Here is an 18987-nt window from a genome sequence, read left to right as displayed (position 1 = left end):
AGTTTAAGGCTGCAGTGAGCTGTTTGTGCCACTGCACTCCAGCTCGGCCAACAACAGAGCAAGACCTAGTCTCAAAAATAAATAAATGAAAATAAAAAGCGGCCGGGCAAGGTGGCTCACACCTGTAATCCCAGTACTCTGGGAGGCCGAGGCGGGTAGATCACGAGGTCAGGAGTTCGAGACCAGCCTGGCCAACATAGTGAAATCCCATCTCAACTAAAAATACAAAAAATTAGCTGGGCCTGGCCGGGTGCGATGTTCACACCTGTAATCCCAGCACTTTGGGAGGCCAAGGCAGACGGATCACCTGAGGTTGGGAGTTCCAGACCAGCTTGACCAACATGTCTCTACTAAAAATACAAAATTAGCCGGGAATGGTGGCACATGCCTGTAATCCCAGCTACTCAGGAGGCTGAGGCAGGAGAATCGCTTGAACCCGGGAGGTAGAGGTTGCAGTGAGCTGAGATTGTGCCACTGCACTCCAGCCCGGGCAATAAGAGTGAAACTCCGTCTCAATAAATAAATAAACAAACAAACAAGCCAGGCATGGTGGTGGGTGCCTGTAATCCTAGCTACTCGGGAGGCTGAGGTAGGAGAATCGCTTGAATCCAGGAGGCAGAGGTTGCAGTGAGCCAAGATCGCCCCACTGCTCTCCAGTCCAGGCGACAGTGCGAGACTCCATGTCAAAAATAAAATAAAACTAAAAAACAATGGAAGAAAAATATTTTTATCAATCAACCATCAGCTTTCAAACTATCAGCATCTACATCTATTCTCCTCCCTCCCAGTGACAAAGGAAAAAAACTCGAATCTTCCTAACAAAGAACAATTATCCTCATTTTGCTGTCTTCTAGACCTTTAGCAGTCGCGACTTTTTCTCAAATAACTTCAACTTCTCCATCTCTAATGAATCCTTCGAATCCTTTCCATCAGCATTCAAACATACTCTTTAAAAAAGATTTTAAAAAGGCCAGGATGGTGGCTCATGTCTGCTGTAATCCCAGCACTCTGGGAGGCTGAGACGGGCAGATCACTTGAGGCCAGGAGTTCGAGATCAGCCTGGCCAACATGGCAAAATCCTGTCTCTACTAAAATTATAAAAATTAGCTGGGCATGGTGGTGCACACCTGTAGACCCAGTTACTCAGGAGGTTGAAACAGGAGAACTGCTTGAACCAGGAGGCAGAGGTTGCAGTAAGCAAGATCGCGACACTGCACTCCAGAGCCTGCGCAACAAGGCGAGACTCTGTCTACAAAAAAAAAAAAAAAAGTCTTCACTGGCCCCCAACTCTCTCCAGCCAAGCTTCTCAAAAGGACTTTTGGTGATTCTCCACTTCCTCAGCAACCATTCATTTTATAAAATGTTACCCCAAAAGGTAAGGACCAATACAGTGAACAGTTGTGCTACCCATCAAACCACCACCTTAGGAAATAAAGCCTTACCAACATAGTAGAAGGCTACTGTATACTTCTCCTGGATCACATCTCCAAGTACTCTCTCCCCCTATAAGCAGTAGACACTATTCTGATTTTGTTGTCAATCATTCTCAGGAAGTTTCTTTTCTTTTTTTTTGAGACAGAGTCTCACTTGGTTCCCCAGGCTGGAATGCAGTGGCACGATCTCAACTCACTGCAACTTCCGCAACCCAGGTTCAAGCAATTCTCCTTGCCTCAGCCTCCTGAGTAGCTGGGACTACAGGCATCTGCCATGACACCAGGCTAATTTTTGTATTTTCAGTAGAGATGGGGTCTCAAACTCCTGACCTCAAGTGATCAGCCCACCTCGGCCTCCCAAAGTGCTGGGATTATAGGCATGAGTCATCATGCCAAGTCAGGAATTTCTTTATACTTTTACTACTTATGTACACATCTCTAAATAAGAAACTGAATTGTTTTGCATATTTTTTCAACGTTACTAAAAAGGTATACTCTCAACAACTCAATTTTTATTTTTGAGACGGAGTCTCGCTCTGTCGCCCAGGCTAGAGTGCAGTGGCCAGATCTCAGGTCACTGCAAGCTCCGCCTCCTGGGTTCATGCCATTTTCCTGCCTCAGCCTCCCGGGTAGCTGGGACTACAGGCGCCCGCCACCTCGCCCGGCTAGTTTTTTGTATTTTTTAGTAGAGACGGGGTTTCACCGTGTTAGCCAGGATGGTCTCGATCTCCTGACCTCGTGATCCACCCGTCTCGGCCTCCCAAACTGCTGGGATTACAGGCTTGAGCCACCGCTCCTGGCCAACAACTCAATTTTTTTAATGCTCAGCATTACAAGGTTAATCTATTGTAATGTATGGAAATGTATTCCATTGTAATAACGGAAAAGAAATAATCCATTATTTTCACTGTGTATCCACACAGTTTACTTATCTACTCTCCAGATGACACATATTTAGGTACTTTCCCCTTTTTCTGCCATTAAAAACAATATTAAATGATCATTTTTATGCATATCTTTTCACACCAATGAGTGAGAGTTCTTCTAGAATAGACAGCTAGAAGTGGGCTACTACTTCTAGGCTACTACTGGGCTGCAGAGGATGAGCATTTTCAACTTTAGTAGATATAGCCAAATTATTAATACTTTCCAAAACGCTGTATGCAATCACTATTCAACATTCTGTTTCCAATTTCCCAACATTCTGTTTACAATTTCCCACATCGTATTTCTTTGCCAAGATCATTAGCAACTTCTATATTGCTAAATCCAACAGATATTTTACCATTTTACTTGACTTACCATTCAATACATTCAGTCACTTATTTCTCCTTGATACACTCTTTGGCTTCTGTAACACTTAGCCTTCCCAGCATCTCCAGCTCCTCTGGCTCTTCCCATCCTACCTACCAGACGTCTTCAAAATTGGTGCTCCTCTGGTGCTCAGCCATGGGTCTTATTCTCATTCATTTTATATCCTCTCCTTACATTCCCAAAACTTAAAATATCTCTATGTGGCCAGGCTTGGTGGCTCATACCTGTAATCCCAGCACTTTGGGAGGCCAAGGCGGGCGGATTACTTGAGGTCAGGAGTCCAACACCAGCCTGGCCAACACGGTGAAACTCTGTCTCTGCTAAAAATACAAAAAAAATTAACTGGGCATAGTGGTGCATGCCTGTAATTCCACCTACTTGAGAGGCTGAAGCATAAGAATCACTTGAACCTGGGAGGCAGAGGCTGCAGTGAGCCAAGATCGTGCCACTGCACTCTAGTTTAAGTGACAGAGTGAGACTCCATCTCAAAAAAAAAAAAAAAAAAAACAACTCTATGCCTACAACCAGAATGCCCACATATGCTCCCCATGATACTTTCTCTTCTGAAATACAAAACCGCACATCCAGGAACCTGTTTGACAATGCTCTTTGGCTATCTAAGAAATCTAAATCAGGGCTAGGCACTATGTCTCAGGCCTGTAATCTCAGCACTTTGGGAAGGCAAGGTAAGAGGACTGCTTGAGCTCAGGAGTTCAAGACCAGCCTAGGCAACATAGGGAGAATCTCTCTATTAAAAAAAAACAAAAAACAAAAAAAGTGTACCTTTTTTTAATCCCAAAGGCTTTAAAACTAAGTTATCTCTTTTTTTGTTTTTATTGTAATTTTTTATTTTTCAGAGACAGGGTCTCAGTCTGTCACCTAGGCTGGAGTACAGTGGTGCAATCATAGTTCACTGTAACCTCAAACTCCTTAGGTAAGTGATCCTCCCACCTCAGCCTCCTGAGTAGCTGGGACTAAAGGGTGCATGACACCACACCTGGCTAATTTTTTTTTTCTTTTTAATTTTTTGTAGAGGCAAGATCTCATTATATTGCCCAGGCCGGTCCCAAACTCCTGGCCTCAAGTAATCCTACCACCTCAGTCTCCCAAAGTGCTGGGAGTACAGTAACTTTGTAATGAGTCACCATGCCCAGTCCCAAAAATCTCAATCTTAATCCATCTAAAATTAATTTTCTGATCTGCTTTCCCTTACCGCCAACCACTCCTCCTCCAGTGATCCTCATCCTAATAGTAGTGCATCCAGCCAGCCAACTGCTTTTGCTGAATTCTTCCTTCAATCTCTTTCCAAATCCAATCCATCACCATAACCTCCAAAATATATTTTGAATCTCCCTCCTCACTTATTTTTCCACTACCACGGTTCAAAACACACAACATTTTATCTTTGGCTTGAATAAACGCTATAGCCTTTCTAATTGGACTTCTACTTCCCTCAGTTTCTCTTTATATACCATACAGCAGCCAAAGTAATCTTTCTAAGATGCAAATCAGGTCAGATTGCCTAATTTCTGCTTAAAATTTTTAAATAAGCTTTCCGTTTACCTTAAGATAAACGTTAGGTAAATTTTAAAGTCCTCAACATGGCTTACAATATTCTACTTGATCTGACTCTTGTCTCCTCATCAGATTAATCTCATACTTTCTACCAGTCCCTTCCAGTCCCAAGGGCCTTTTCCTGGGCTTCTTGAACACGTGGTACGCATTCCAGATTCAGGAAAGTCATACAGATGAGCAATCCCCAAACTTTTTGGCACCAGGGACCAGTTTCACAAAAGACAATTTTTCCATGGATGGACAGGAGTTGCGGGGAGATCATTTTGAAAGAAAACCATTCCACCTCACATCATCGGGCATTAGATTTTCCGAAGCAGTATGCAACCTAGATCTCTTGCATGTGCAGTTCACAACAGGGTTTGAGCTCCTATTGACACGGCATAGTTCCCTCGAACCCACCACATGACTTGTGACAGAGGTGGCTCACTTGCTTACCCGCCATGCTCAAACCCCTTGCGGGAGGGGGAGCACACAGGGTGAGTCAGTGCAGGAGCCTTTGGGTGCCAGCAGGAATGAACCCCATATCGGCCCATGGCAGCATCTAGGGGTGGTTGCCCACGACCTCTGGAGCCCCAGACAGTGTGTGTTACAAACAATGCTTTTATCATTTGCTGTCCACGGATGGCTAAGTGTTAAGCTCAGTGGAAGGTCAGGGTGATAGCCTTTCACATCCTGCTTTCTTGGTACCCAGGTTCTTCTCTGGTATTCAGGAAGAATCAGGTCACATGAACTTAAAGGATGGTGAATGCAGAAATTTTATTGAGTGGTGGAAGTGGCTCTCTCAGCAGGATGGGGAGCTGGAAAAGGGATGGAGTGGGAAGAAAATCTTGCCCTGGAGCTCAGCTGTCCCTAGCTGAAATCCTCTCCAACCCATAGTCTCTGGTATCCAGCTGCTTCTTCTCTTCTCTACTTCTTCTCTTCTCTCCTTCTCTGCCGTACCACTCTGTTCCTCTGCTAGTGGAGCTTGGGGTTTTTATGGGTACTGGGTGGGGGGGCGTGGCGGGCCAGGGTAGTTATGGAAAAGGCAACATTCAGGCAGGAAAACAGGGATGTGAAGTTCTTATTTAGGGCTATGGGTCCAGGCTTGAGGGGCCCTCACCAGGTATCCCACCCTCTTCTAGCCAGTATTTCCCTGCCTCCTGTCCGTATCACTATGAGAATCTGATCTGATAGGAAGCAGAGCTCAGGCGGTAATGCTCATTTGCATAGTATACTACATAATAGTGTACCTATAACTATACAGGTCGGGTGCGGCGGCTCACGCCTGTAATACCAACACTTTGGGAGGCCGAGGTGGGCAAATCACAAGGTCAGGAGTTCAAGACCAGCCTGATCAACATGGTGAAACCCCATCTCTATTAAAAATACAAAAATTAGACAGGAGTGGTGGCACACGCCTATAATCCCAGCTACTCAGGAGGCTGAGGCAGGAAAATCGCTTGAACCCGGAAGGCAGAGGTTGCAGTGAGCCAAGATCGTGCCACTGTACTCCAGCCTAGGCAACAGAGCGAGACTCCATCTCAAAAGAAAACAAACAAACAAACAAACAAAATATATATATTAAAAAATATACAACATGTATTACAGATTATATAGTATATAATATACAGTAGAGTATATTATATATACTATATATAACATATGCTATACATACTATATATAATATAAACTATATTTACTATATTTTATAGTATATATAATGCACAAAATGTGTAATATATAATACATGTAATATATGTAATGTATGTATGTATTATACACATACGTATTAGACAAATATACATATTCTACCAACAAAAAACCCTAAGAGCCACCACAGTAAATAGGGACCTTGTAACTAACTGCTCAACGCTAAGAAAATCCTCAAACCCAAGTATCCACTAAGGCCCATTTGATCTGCTAAGGCAGGATTCAACGAATGTTTTTAGGGAAGTAAATATTTCAGGTTTGGCAGGCCATATAGTCACAATTACTAAATTCTGCCATCACAGCAGCAAAAGCAGCCAAAGACAACACATAAACAAATGGGTGTGTTGTCTGTGTTCCAATAAAACTTTATTTATGGACATTGAAATCTGAGTTTCCTGGCCGGGCCCGGTGGCTCATGCCTGTAATCCCAGCACCTTGGAAGGCCAAGGCAGGCAGATTACCAGAGGTCAGAAGTTCAAGACCAGCCTGGCCAACATGGCAAAACCCCATCTCTACCAAAACTACAAAAATTAGCTAGGCGTGGTGGCGCAGGCCTGTAGTCCCAGCTACTCAGGAGGCTGAGGCAGGGAGAATCACTTGAACCTGGGAGGCGGAGGTTGCAGTGAGCCGAGATCATACCACTGCACAGCCTGGACCACAGAGCAAGACTCCATCTCAGGGGAAAATAAAAGAGAGAGAGAGAGAGAAATCTGTGTTTCCTAAAATATTCACTTGCTAAAAAAAAAATGACTTTTTCTACCATTTAAAAATGTAAACATGGGCCAGACAAGGTGGCTCACACCTGTGATCCCAGCACTTTGGAAGGCTGAGGCAGGCACATCCTAAGGTCAGGAGTTCGAGACCAACCTGACCAATGTGGTGAAACCCCATCTCTACTAAAAATACAAAAATTAGCCGGGCGTGGTGGCAGGCGCCTGTAATTCCAGCTACTCAGGAGGCTGAGGTAGGAGAATCAGTTGAACCTGGGAGGTGGAGGTTGCGGTGAGCCAAGATCGCACCATTGCACTCTAGCTTGGGTGACAGTGTGAGACTTCGTCTCAAAAAAAAAATAAAAATGGCCAGGTGCAGTAACTCATGCCTGGAATCTCAGCACACTGAGAGGCTGAGGTGGGAGGACTACTTGAGGTCAGGAATTTGTGACCAGTCTAGGCAACACAGCAAGACCCCATCTTTGCAAAAACCAAAAAATTTAGCCAGGCATGGTGTCTCATGCCTGTAGTCCTAGCTACTTAGAAGGCTGAGGCAGGAGGATGGCACTCAGCAGATCAAGGTTGCAGTGAGCCATGACTGCCCCATGCACTCCAGCCTGGGCAACGGAGTGTAACCCTGTCCAAAAAAATAATTATTATTAATTTAAAATCTTATTTAATTCAATGGTAAATCAGGCCAGACTTCTAGATGTTAACTATTAAAAGCTACAAAAAGGCTGGGTGCAGTGGCTCACGTGTATAATCCCAGCACTTTGGGAGGCCGAGGCGGGCAGATCACCTGAGGTTAGGAGTTCGAGATCAGCCTGGTTAACATGGCGAAACCCCGTCTCCACTAAAAATACAAAAATTGGCTGGGTGTGGTGGCAGGCACCTGTAGTCTCAGCTACTCAGGAGGCTGGGGCAGGAGGACTGCTTGAAACCCAGGAAGTAGAGGTTGCAGTGAGTTGAGATCACGCCACTGCACTCTAGCCTAGGTGACAGTGCGAGACTCCATCTCAAAAAATAGAAATAAAAAAATAAAATAAAATGTACAGAAAATACAAGGGACAAAAGAACATATTACATGAAACTACTGGGATCTCATCAACACAATCTAGATTCTGAGAAGTATCATAGGGCAAAGACCTGGCTTCTCCAACAAACCAACTGTATGGGAATAACCACAATAAAAAGACAGAGGAAAACTTACAGATTAAAAAAAAGAGGGCTGATATGCACCTAAACCCAATGTAATATATACAGACCTTATTTGGATCCTAATTCACACAAATTGTAAAAAACAATACAAAAACTATAATCAGGGAAATGTGAACACTTAACTGGATATAGATGATATTAAGGAATTAGTGTTACTTTTTTAGTGTATAATATTGTGATTATTGTTTTAATCTTTATATTTTAGAAACACATAGTGAAATATTACAACAGTTACAGTCCTCCTTTTACTAGTGTCTTCCCTAATACATTTTTCATGACGTTACTCAGCAGGCTATAGTCCCACAGTAGCTGCATAACAAATAATTAAAAGAGATACACCAGCCTGGACAACAGGGTGAAACCCCGTTTCTATAAAAAATACAAAAAAACTTAGCAGGGCACGGTGGTGCACACCTGTAGTCCCAGCTACCTGGGAGGTTGAGGCATGAAAATTGCTGGAGCCTGGGAAGCAGAGGTTGCAGTGAGCCAAGATCACACCACTGCACTCCAGCCTGAATGACAGAGTGAGACCTTGTCTCGAAAAAAAAAAAAGGAGCTACAAAGTGAAGTAGATCACAACTGGAATGGGGTGAAGAATTAAGCAAACCTTCAAGAAGGCAATGAAATGTGAATTAGGCCTTTAAAAATGGTGAAATTTTAACAGGTAAGAAACAAGATAGAAGAAATAATATTCCAACTGGGAGAAATGGAAGCAACTGCAAAAAGGTGAGAAGGTGTGTCTCTGCAGAGTATTGGCTGGTAATCACCTCTCCATAAAACTGTACCTTCCCCAACGATGACATGAAAAGGAAAAGTCATAACCCACTAGGCAACTCCAAACTGACAAAATCCTGGGAGAGCTATTAGGCCCAAAGCAACCCCAGGAAGCCCTGTCCCCAAACGGATCTCTGGATAATCAAACCATACTGGCTTTCCAGTGCAATCTATTCATGTCAGTCCCTGATTTCTTCTACCCAACAACCTTGGGAAAAGAATACATGAAGTTCTCTTACCTGTCCTAGGAAATGATTATTGAAGTAATTAGTTTAAAACAGTATCCACTAATAAGCTATGTTTCCTTGCCTAAAAGCCACCAACACCCTTCATTAAGCACTCCGAGAGAGAAAAAGTTACATAAAATGCCTTCTGTCAGAACATTCCTCAGGTTACAGGTTTTTTTTTGGTTTTTTTGTTTTTTTGTTTTTTGAGATGGAGTCTTGCTCTGTTGCCAGGCTAGAGTGCAGTGGTGCGATCTCAGCTCACTGCAACCTGCGCCTCCCAGATTCAAGTGATTCTCCTGCCTCAGCCTCCCAAGGAGCTGGGACTACAGGCACACGCCACCATGCCCAGCTAATTTTTATGTTTTTAGTAGAGACGGGGTTTCACCATACTGTCCAGGATTGTCTTGATCTCTTGACCTCGTGATCCTCCCGCCTTGGCCTCCCACAGTGCTGGAATTACAGGCATGAGCCACTGAGTCCGGCCAGGTTACAGATTTTTTAACAAAGAATAGTTGATAAAGCAGGTAGTTAGGTAAGATTTTTTTTCTTCAAAAACAGAATAGGTAGTTCTAGTATTAAAATGTTTCGGAATACTCTGGAATTGAATTTGGTGGTTCTAATATTTTCTGTGCCCCAGTACCGTTAAAATTTCCAAGATATGATACCAGTGAAAATGAACATCAAGACAAATAGGAATACAGATGATGTGCCAAAACTCAGTAACTGGAGCATATATTACTGCTCTCTTCCATGTATTAGAGTAACACTTCAAATAACCAAGAAGGGTATGTATAGGGAGTTAACAACAAGTAGGAGTGCTTTTCTTTTTTTTTGAGACAGAGTCTCACTCTGTCGCCCAGGCTGGAGTGCAGTGGCACCATCTCCGCTCACTGCAAGCTCCGCCTCCCATGTTCACGCCATTTTCCTGCCTCAGTCTCCCTTGTAGCTGGGACTACAGGCAACTGTCACCACGCCCGTATAATTTTTTGTATTTTTTTTTTAGTAGAGACGGGGTTTCACCGTGTTAGCCAGGATGGTCTCCATCTCCTGACCTCGTGATCTGCCTGCATCGGCCTCCCAAAGTGCTGGGATTACAGGCGTGAGCCACCACGCCTGGCCAGTAGGAGTGCTTTTCTTAAACCAAAGGAAAAAGCGGCAAGGTAACACGCCAGGTTAGCTTTATGCAGTCTTTAGTTACCAGCTTTCACAATAACTGAGACTAGCTAACACCCTCCCAGAAATCAAATAGAATTGTTCCAACTTATCAGAGGAAATGAATAAGGGAATGGGTAAAACATAATAAGGATGCAGGAGAGCTGGGAACCTTTATATCACATAGAAAAGTCTTTATAGTGAGATATCTGTAGAATAAACCTAAAGTAAAAAAAAAAATCTAAGTCATCAATTTTTTATAGTACATGCTGTACTTCTGGGTCATTGTCCAGGTGTGCTCTCAATACTTCAGAATACCTCTTTGATTGTATTAAAATACCACAAAGAAAAGTCAAGTCCTCATAGATTTTGAACTCCATTCTAAACCAGTGGATGGCCACAAAGGAAGAAATACCTGTTTTATTTGTTCCTCTTAGGTACACATAAAACCATGGCATTTACCTTACCTTCTCAAAAAAGGCAAAATGCATAACTTCTAGAAAGCTTCATATTCTGTCTCATCTTCTGAAACTAATTGGTTTTTCCCTTTCAAATACTGATCCTTTGCTCATACAGCTTTACCTTTTTGTGAAATCTTAGATAACTTGACAGAACAATTTCAAGTTCAAAATATCATCACATTCAAATTCAATCTAGTAATTGTGCAAAAATACTGAGGAAAATAAAAAGAGGAATAAATATAGTACTTCCTCAAAAACCCTGTAACAGATCTATAAGAAAATTACTATGCATCCCTCAATATCTGCAAGAGACAGGGAAAAAAAGAAAATTACAATGCAAAATATATAGTGGGCTTCTGTTTGTTTGTTTTGAGACATCGCCCAGGTTGGCCGGGCACAGTGGCTCACGCCTGTAATCCCAGCACTTTGGGAGGCCGAGGCGGGCAGATCACAAGGTCAGGAGTTCGAGACCAGTCTGACCAACATGCTGAAACCCCGTCTCTTCTAAAAATACAAAAAAAATTAGCCGGGAATGGTGGCATGCACCTGTAGTCCCAACTACTCAGGAGGCTGAGGCAGGAGAATCGCTTGAACCCGGGAGGCAGAGGTTGCAGTGAGCAGAGATCAAGCCACTGCACTCCAGCGGCGTGATCTTGGCTTACTGCAACCTCTGCCTCCCGGGTTCAAGCGATTCTTCTAGCTCAGCCTCTGAAGTAGCTGGGACCACAGGCGTGTACCACCATGTCTGGCTAATTTGATTCTCATGCCTCAGCCTCTCAAGTAGCTGGAACTACAGGTGTGCACCACCACACTTGGCTAACTTTTGTATTTTTAGTAGAGATGGGGTTTCACTATGTTGGCCAGGCTGGTCTCGAACTCCTGACCTCAGCTGATCCGCCACCTTGGCCTCTCAAAGTGCTAAAGTGCCAGGATTATAGGCGTGAACCACCAGGCCCGGTTGCAGAATATATTGTTACGAAAAGGATACAATAACTCAAGAGTACACAGAAGAGAATGTATCAACCTGAATGTGAGAATCTGACAAGTAGAAAGTGATTCAGAACAAAAATATTCTACCTTTAAGAATTCTTAATTACACAGCTTCACCTTACACTCCCAAACCGTAGATCATGTTCCAATTAACAGAGCTAGGCTCTTTTTTCAGACACCCTATCTTGTCCCCACTTGAAGCAAAATTTTATTTAAAGTAAAATTTGCCTACTGTTTCTACAGAGCTAACAAAAATCAAAGTACCAGCCTGCAAACCACCACAAATTGAAAGAAACTGCTGGTAATAAAAAAAGAAAAATTTGACTGCTACCAGGTTTTTAGTAAGTTAACTCTGAAAAATAACTTAAAATAACTTATTGGGAATTGTTTTTATGTTTAGGAGCTGAAAGATGCAGTGATAACAAGGAAAACGAACCTGAGAAATTTAAATAAGCCAGCTTTGTTGAAAACCAAGTGGCCACTTGCCAACACTTCTTTATGCACATATGACCAAAGATGATTCTAGGCAGACTCACAGACCACAAAGGCTCTTTATCAAATCCCGAATTAAGAAAGTTCTCATAAATATTTCAATTTTGATAAGTTAAAGGCCAGTTAAGTTTTAAAAAGCACTTTATGAAGTGCAGAATCAATATAGAAACGAAGCTTTGCGCTTTTCACATGTGAGCCCTAAAACTAGCACACATTTTATGTTACATTTACAGTCTATTCACAGACAATAGCTTAGATTCCATCAAGAAAAACATTGGTCAATGGAAAAGTGACTGGCCTTAGTTTAAAATTTCCATATGGCCAGCAGGGAAGAAACCGCATAATTCTGAATTACAACTGACAAAACTACGAGAACCCTAAATCGAACTCTTCGCCTTGAACTCCATATACAAACATTTCAGATGTGTACTTCCACTTCCTGAAAATAATACTGTTTGTAAACGAAAAGGGAATAAGGTTACTCCCAAAACTCCTGTACTCCATGATCCATCCTCAAAGAGTGGAAGGAACAGCAAAGTAGAAGGAACAAAGCACTGACGTCAATTACGAGATTAACCCCAAGCACAGGCAGCTGGAGGAAAGGCCTAAACATCAATATCCACGCACAAGCTACTGGGATAACTAGGTAACAGACCGATTCGGAAGTTGTGGGGGGGAGTATTCGAGAATTATACCCCCCACGTTCCCATTTTTAGTCAACCCCCTTCACAAGTCGAAGGCGGAAATTTTTCCTTTTTTTTTTTTTTTTTTTTTTTTTTTGCGGGGGTGGGGGTGTGGGAGAGGTGCGCAGGATCGCGAGAAGGAAAGCGAGAACTAGTTGGGTAATGTTAGCCAGAATCTGGGCCTATTTTCTCTTTAAGTAGAAATAATTTGAAATTGAGGAGGATATGAAAAAGTAAATCAGCCGATGGAATGCCTGAGGGAAGAAAGAGGAAAGGAGAAACACTAAACAGATGGATTTATGGGAATTTTTGTTAGGACTGGGTTAGCTTTTTTTATTTTCTTATTTTTGCAGGAAGGTGGTGGGGTGGGACGCGAAGATGAGGGGAGGGGTGAAACCTGATCGAGCAGCCCCAGCCCGGAGGGTCTCCCCGAGGCTCCCCGCGGAACTTGCGGGGCCCCCCACCCACCCCACCCGGCCCCGGCCACAAGCCCCGCAGCCCGGCCCGGCCCGGCCCTCGGTCAGTCTGTCGGCCCTTCTTACCTCCAGTCCCGGCTCCGCTAGGCCCGAACCATCTCCTGGTTGCGGCAGTGGCGGCGCCGGGCCTGCACCTTCACCGGACGCGCATTCGAGCCCGCCCAGGGGGCGGTGACAGGCTGCCAAGGGCGAGGGGCTGCGGGAGGCGGCGGGGGTTCCGGAGGCCTCGACAAGCGAAGGCGGCTGCGGCGGCAGCGACGCGCCTCACACGGAACAGGCGTAGGCCCCGCACCGCTCCATGACGGTCGGGCCCGGGCTGGGACGGCTGACTGAGGCGGCGGGGGCGGGTTGACGAGGACCTGGCACCAGGATCCCCGCCCCGTCCGCTGGCGGCGGCGACGGCAGCTGGACTCCCGCAGCCAGGGCTCTGACTGACGCAGCGGCCGTGCCACCATGTGACCAGGGCCGGGCGGGTGCGGGGCGTCACGTGATGCCTCTGCGCCCCTCCCCGCTGGGGGAGTAGGGGGCGGGGGTCTGTTGGCCGGCTGGGCCGGGCGGCGACGCCCGGGGTGGTGACGTGCCCGGCTGTGGGGTCCGATGACCCGGGCCAGGCAAAGGACCCGCCCGAGCGGTTTAGGCCTGAGCCTCTGGGCACTGCGGCCGCTTCGGGCAGGGCTGTCAGGGAAGGACAGCGCCTGCACATCCGGGAGCGCACGCCCTCCTGCGCGTAGCCCGCTAGTGAGGTTCCGAAGGGCGGGGCCGGGCCGAACCGGATATGCCGGTTCTGGGGCTCAGGTGAGGAACCCAAGCCTTCCGCCCCTCGCCCCTGGTGGGGATCCGACCCAACCTGGAGCCCCCTAGACGTGCTTCCAGGTGTCGAAGCCTCGAGTCCTCAATAGGTGCAGCAAAAAGGCAAAGGACGCAGGAGGCTGTTCGGTATTTCCAGTAAACTTATCCTAAGAAGCCAAACTGTCCCTCCTTCGTCATCTAAACATCTTTTGCCACTAATGTTTTTCTTTTTATTTATTTATTAAGACAGATCTCGCTGTTGTCGCCCAGACAGGAGTGCAATGGCGCTATCTTGGCTCACTGCAACCTCCACCTCCCGAGTGCAAACGATTCTCGTGCCTCAGCCTCCGGAGTAGCTGGGATTAAAGGCGGGCGCCACCACCTCCCGCTAATTTTTGTATTTTTATAGAGACACGGTTTCACCATGTTGGCCAGGCTGGTCTCGAACTCCTGACCTCAACCAATCCGCCCGCCTCGGCCTCCCAAAGTGTTGGGATTACAGGCGTGAGCCACCGCACCCGGACCACTGATGTTTTTCTTCGCATATCATTCTGAACACTTCTTTCACCTCTAAACATCGTTTCAGTCAGGGCAAGCCATAATTTAACTCAGAGAGTAAAATGATACAGACTTGACAGGGTTTTCAAAAGGTCTCATAGAATCTAATAGGGTAACTGTCCAGGGATGAACCTTTTGTTCATCATTTCAAAAAGAAGATATTGGCCGGGCGTGGTGGCTCACGCCTCTAAACCCAGCACTTTGGGAGGCCGAGGCAGGTGGATCACGAGGTCAAGAGATGGAGACCATCCTAGCCAACTTGGTGAAACCGTCTCTACTAAAAATACAAAAATTAGCTGGGCATTGTGGCATGTGCCTGTAGTCCCAGCTACTTGGGAGGCTGAGGCAGGAGAATCACTTGAACCTGGGAAGCGGAGGTTGCAGTGAGCCAAGATCGTGCCACTGCACTCCAGCCTGGCAACAGAGCCAGTCTCCGTCTCAAAAATAAAGAAAAGAAAAGAAAAAAAAAAAAAGGCTGGGCGCGGTGGCTCAAGCCTGTAATCCCAGCACTTTGGGAGGCCGAGATGGGCGGATCACGAGGTCAGGAGATCAAGACCATCCTGGCTAACACGGTGAAACCCCGTCTCTACTAAAAAAATACAAAAAACTAGCCGGGCGAGGTGGCGGGCGCCTGTAGTCCCAGCTACTCAGGAGGCTGAGGCAGGAGAATGGTGTGAACCTGGGAGGCGGAGCTTGCAGTGAGCTGAGATCCGGCCACTGCACTCCAGCCTGGGCGACAGAGCGAGACTCCGTCTCAAAAAGAAAAAAAAGAAAAAAAAATGAAAAAGCAAGGTATTAATATAATATCACGTCTCTTACCTGTTTACTTTCACTGAAGAAGCCTTATGAAGTTTTTTGTTGTTTTCTTTTTGCTGTTTACTTTCTGATTTTGAAGCGATCAATTCAGATATTGTTTTTAATAAGATTCAAAAGTTTTCAGGAACTTTGTAATCAAGTAGTATAAGAAATATGAAAAATGCTTTTATGAGCCTCAAAGGTAGCAACAGAAGTATACTTTTTTTGTTTTTGTTTTTTTGGGGTGGGTTTTTTATTGTTGTTTGTTTTGTTTTGTTTTGTTTTTGGTAGAGACAGGGTCTCACTATGTTGCCCACTCTGGGCTGAAACTCCTGGGCTGAAGCTATCGCCTGCCTCAGCCTCCCAAAGTGCTGGGATCATAGGTGTGAGCCACCAAACAGCACCCAGCCCTTTGTCATTTTCTAAAATTCCTGACTACCGACCGGCTGTGGTGGCTTATGCCTGTAATCCCAGCACTTTTGGAGGCCGAGGCGGGTGGATCACAAGGTCAGGAGTTCAAGACCGGCCCAAACAACATGGTGAAACCCCGTCTCTACTAAAAATACAAAAAATTGCCGGATGTGGTGGTCGTGCCTGTAATCCCACCTACTCAGGAGGCTGAGGCAGGAGAATTGCTTGAACCCAGGAGGCGGAGTTTGCAGTGAGCGGAGATCTAGAGATTGCACCACTGCACTCCAGCCTGGGTGACAGAGCAGGACTCTGTCTCAAAAAAAAAAAAAAAGAATTCCTGACTACCTACTATTTATTTTAAGCTTCACTATTTATATACATTTTCTCTATAGAGCTATATAAATTAGAAAATGTCTTCATACAAAATTCGAAACATGACAGTAAAAAATAATTGATTCTCCCATCTCTGTTAGCTGTTCCAGTCCTGGAAGGCAATCACTTTGCACTGTATAATGTACCCTTCCCTACATATTTGTAAGTAATACATTAAAATATAGGGATACTTCTTTTTACACAAAAGGTAACACACTATATACGCTGTTCAGTCTTTTTTTTCTCACTTCAAATATCTTGGATAGGCTGGGCACAGTGGCTCAGGCCTATAATCCCAACACTTTGGGAGGCCGAGGGGGACTGATCACTTGAGACCAGGAATTTGAGAGCAACCCTGGCAACATGGCGAAACCCCATCCCTACGAAAAATAAAAAAATTAGCTGGATGTGGTGGTGCGTGCCTATAATCCCAGCTACTCTGGAGGCTGAGGTGGGAGGATCACCTCAGCCCAGGAGGTCGATGCTGCAGTGAGCCGAGAGCGTGCCATCCAGCCTGGGTGACAGAGTGAGACCCTGTCTCAAAAAAGAAAAGAAAAATGTCTTGGATATTCTGCTGTATCAGTATATAATGAACTACCTTTTTCTTCCTGGAGGCAGAATAATATTCCACTTAAGCAAATATCCTAATTTATTTAACCAATCTCCTACAGGTGGATATTCAGCTTGTTGCCAAGCCATTACTATTACATGCTAAGCTGCAATGAATAACCTCATGTAAGACAAGGCAACATAGTGAGACCCCATCTCTACCAAAAATAAAAAATTAGCCATTTGTGGTGGCACGGGCTTGTGGTCCTAACTACTAGAGAGGCTGAGGTGGGAGAATCGTTTGTACCCAGGAGGTGAAGGCTGCAATAAGCCCTAATCCCACCACCACTGCACTCTAGTCTCAGTGACAGAGCAAGACCCTGTCTCAAAAAGTTAAAATAATTAAAAATGAAAAACAGCCTCATATAATGAGCAAATTATACCTATATGAGAAATCCTTACCCTGGAATCTTTAGATCAAAAGGATTTTTAATTTTGATAGATATTACCAAATTATCCTACACAGAAATTGTGCCTATTTCATTTACTTTCAAATTCTGCTTAAGAAGACTTACAAGGCTGTATAGGTTGGGGGGTTGAGGGGATGGAGAGTGAAAAGAAAAGAGTATTTGTCACTTTACACCATAATAACTTTTTTTTTTTGAGACGGAGTCTCGCTCTATTGCCCAGGCTGGAGTGCAGTGGCTCACTGCAAGCTCCGCCTCCCAGGTTCACACCATTCTCCTGCCTCAGCCTCCTGAGTAGCTGTGACTACAGGCGCCTGCCACCACACCCAACTAATTTTTTGTATTTTTAGTAGAGATGGTGTTTCACTCTGTTAGCCAGGATGACCTGAATCTCCTGACCTTGTGATCTGCCCGCCTCAGCCTCCCAAAGTGCTGGGATTACAGGCGTGAGCCACCACGCCTGGCCACACGATAGTAATTTTGATTAAAGATGAGTATTAAGGTGCAAATTGAAAATATATAACAAACTTTATAAGTAAGTTTCCTTGCTTATTTTGAAGTAAATGTTATTTGGCTAACACAAATAATGATATGCTTTTGTTCTGTAAAGGATAGTGTTACTTTTTCAATACAAAATGAAACCTTATTTAAAAACCAAAAAGGGGAGGAATGGCCAGTGTAGCCTTTTATTTGGCATTATTCTGCAAATAAGAAGCTTCTGGCCAGGTGTGATGGCTCATGCTTATAATCCAAGCACTTTGGGAGGCCAAGGCAGGCAGATCACCTGAGGTCGGGAGTTCGAGACCAACCTGACCAACATGGAGAAACCCAATCTCTACTAAAAAATACAAAAATTAGCCGGGTATGGTGGCCAATGCCTATAACCCCAGCTACTCAGGAGGCTGAGGCAGGAGAATCGCTTGAACCCAGGAGGCGGAGGTTGTGGTGAGCCGAAACCATGCCATTGCACTCCAACCTTGGCAGCAAGAGCGAAACTCCATCTCAAAAAAAAAAAAAGTTTTCTCTGTTTCAGCAAATAAAAGAAAAAGTTCCTAAAATTATTTCTAAATTTTTAGTATTTTAATACTGTACCATTTCGTTTAAGAAGTTGCATCTGTTTTAACAAAGTGAATGTTCTGTCTCTAACTTCATTGTTCCAGAATAGTGTAAGACTACTGTGCAGAATGGAGAAATTGCAGAAAATAACCTACCATAAAACTGAAAGAGAAATGAAAATCTCAAAGCAAAATATGATTGTTTTACTAGCATGCAAGATTTTAACAAAGTATTTAGGCTGTGGACAGTGGCTCATGCCTGCAATCCCAGCACTTTGGGAGGCCAAGGCAGGGTGGATCACCTGAGGTCAGGAGTTCGAGACCAGCCTAGGCAACATTGCGAAATCCTGTGTCTACTAAAATACAAAAATTAGCTGGGCATGGTGGCGCATGCCTATAATCCCAGCTACTGGAGAGGCTGAGACAGCAGAACTGCTTGAACCCAGGAGGTGGACGTTGCAGTGAGCCAAGATTGTGCCATTTACAGTCCAGCCTGGGCAACAAAGCAAGACTCTGTTTCCAAAAAAAAAAAAAAAAAAGCATTTAATGTATATTGTTAGAGTAGTAATACTTAGTAGAGTACTGTTTTTAAGTTAGGTTTTTGGAGGTATAATTTACATATCATAAAATTCATCCTTGGCTGGGCATGGTGGCTCTTCCCTGTAATCCCAGCACTTTGGGAGGCAGAGGTGGGCAGATCACTTGAGGTCAGGAGTTTGAGACCAGCCTGGCCAACATGGTGAAACCCATTCTCTACTGAAAATACAAAACTTAGACAGGCATGGTGGTACATACCT

At 44.7% G+C, this 18987-nt stretch overlaps 1 protein-coding gene across 2 annotated transcripts in view; it reads right to left on the bottom strand.

Annotated features, from left to right (window-relative positions):
• AFF4 (ALF transcription elongation factor 4) overlaps positions 1-13631 on the bottom strand; it is an 89982-nt gene extending 76351 nt beyond the window's left edge. Inside the window, exon 1 of one of the 2 annotated variants that reach the window (XM_008014405.3) lies at positions 13261-13631. The gene's annotated coding sequence lies outside the window, so the exon portion shown is untranslated. The remainder of the gene's footprint in view (positions 1-13260) is intronic. The other variant, XM_008014406.3, reaches the window with a different exon arrangement.
• Between the last annotated feature and the right edge of the window lie 5356 nt (positions 13632-18987).

This window comes from Chlorocebus sabaeus, chromosome 23 (genome assembly GCF_047675955.1).
Source record: "Chlorocebus sabaeus isolate Y175 chromosome 23, mChlSab1.0.hap1, whole genome shotgun sequence".
NCBI classification, from domain to species: Eukaryota; Metazoa; Chordata; class Mammalia; order Primates; family Cercopithecidae; genus Chlorocebus; species Chlorocebus sabaeus.
Note: the sequence above shows the minus strand (reverse complement) of the source record. Positions and strands in the feature narration are given on the sequence as shown.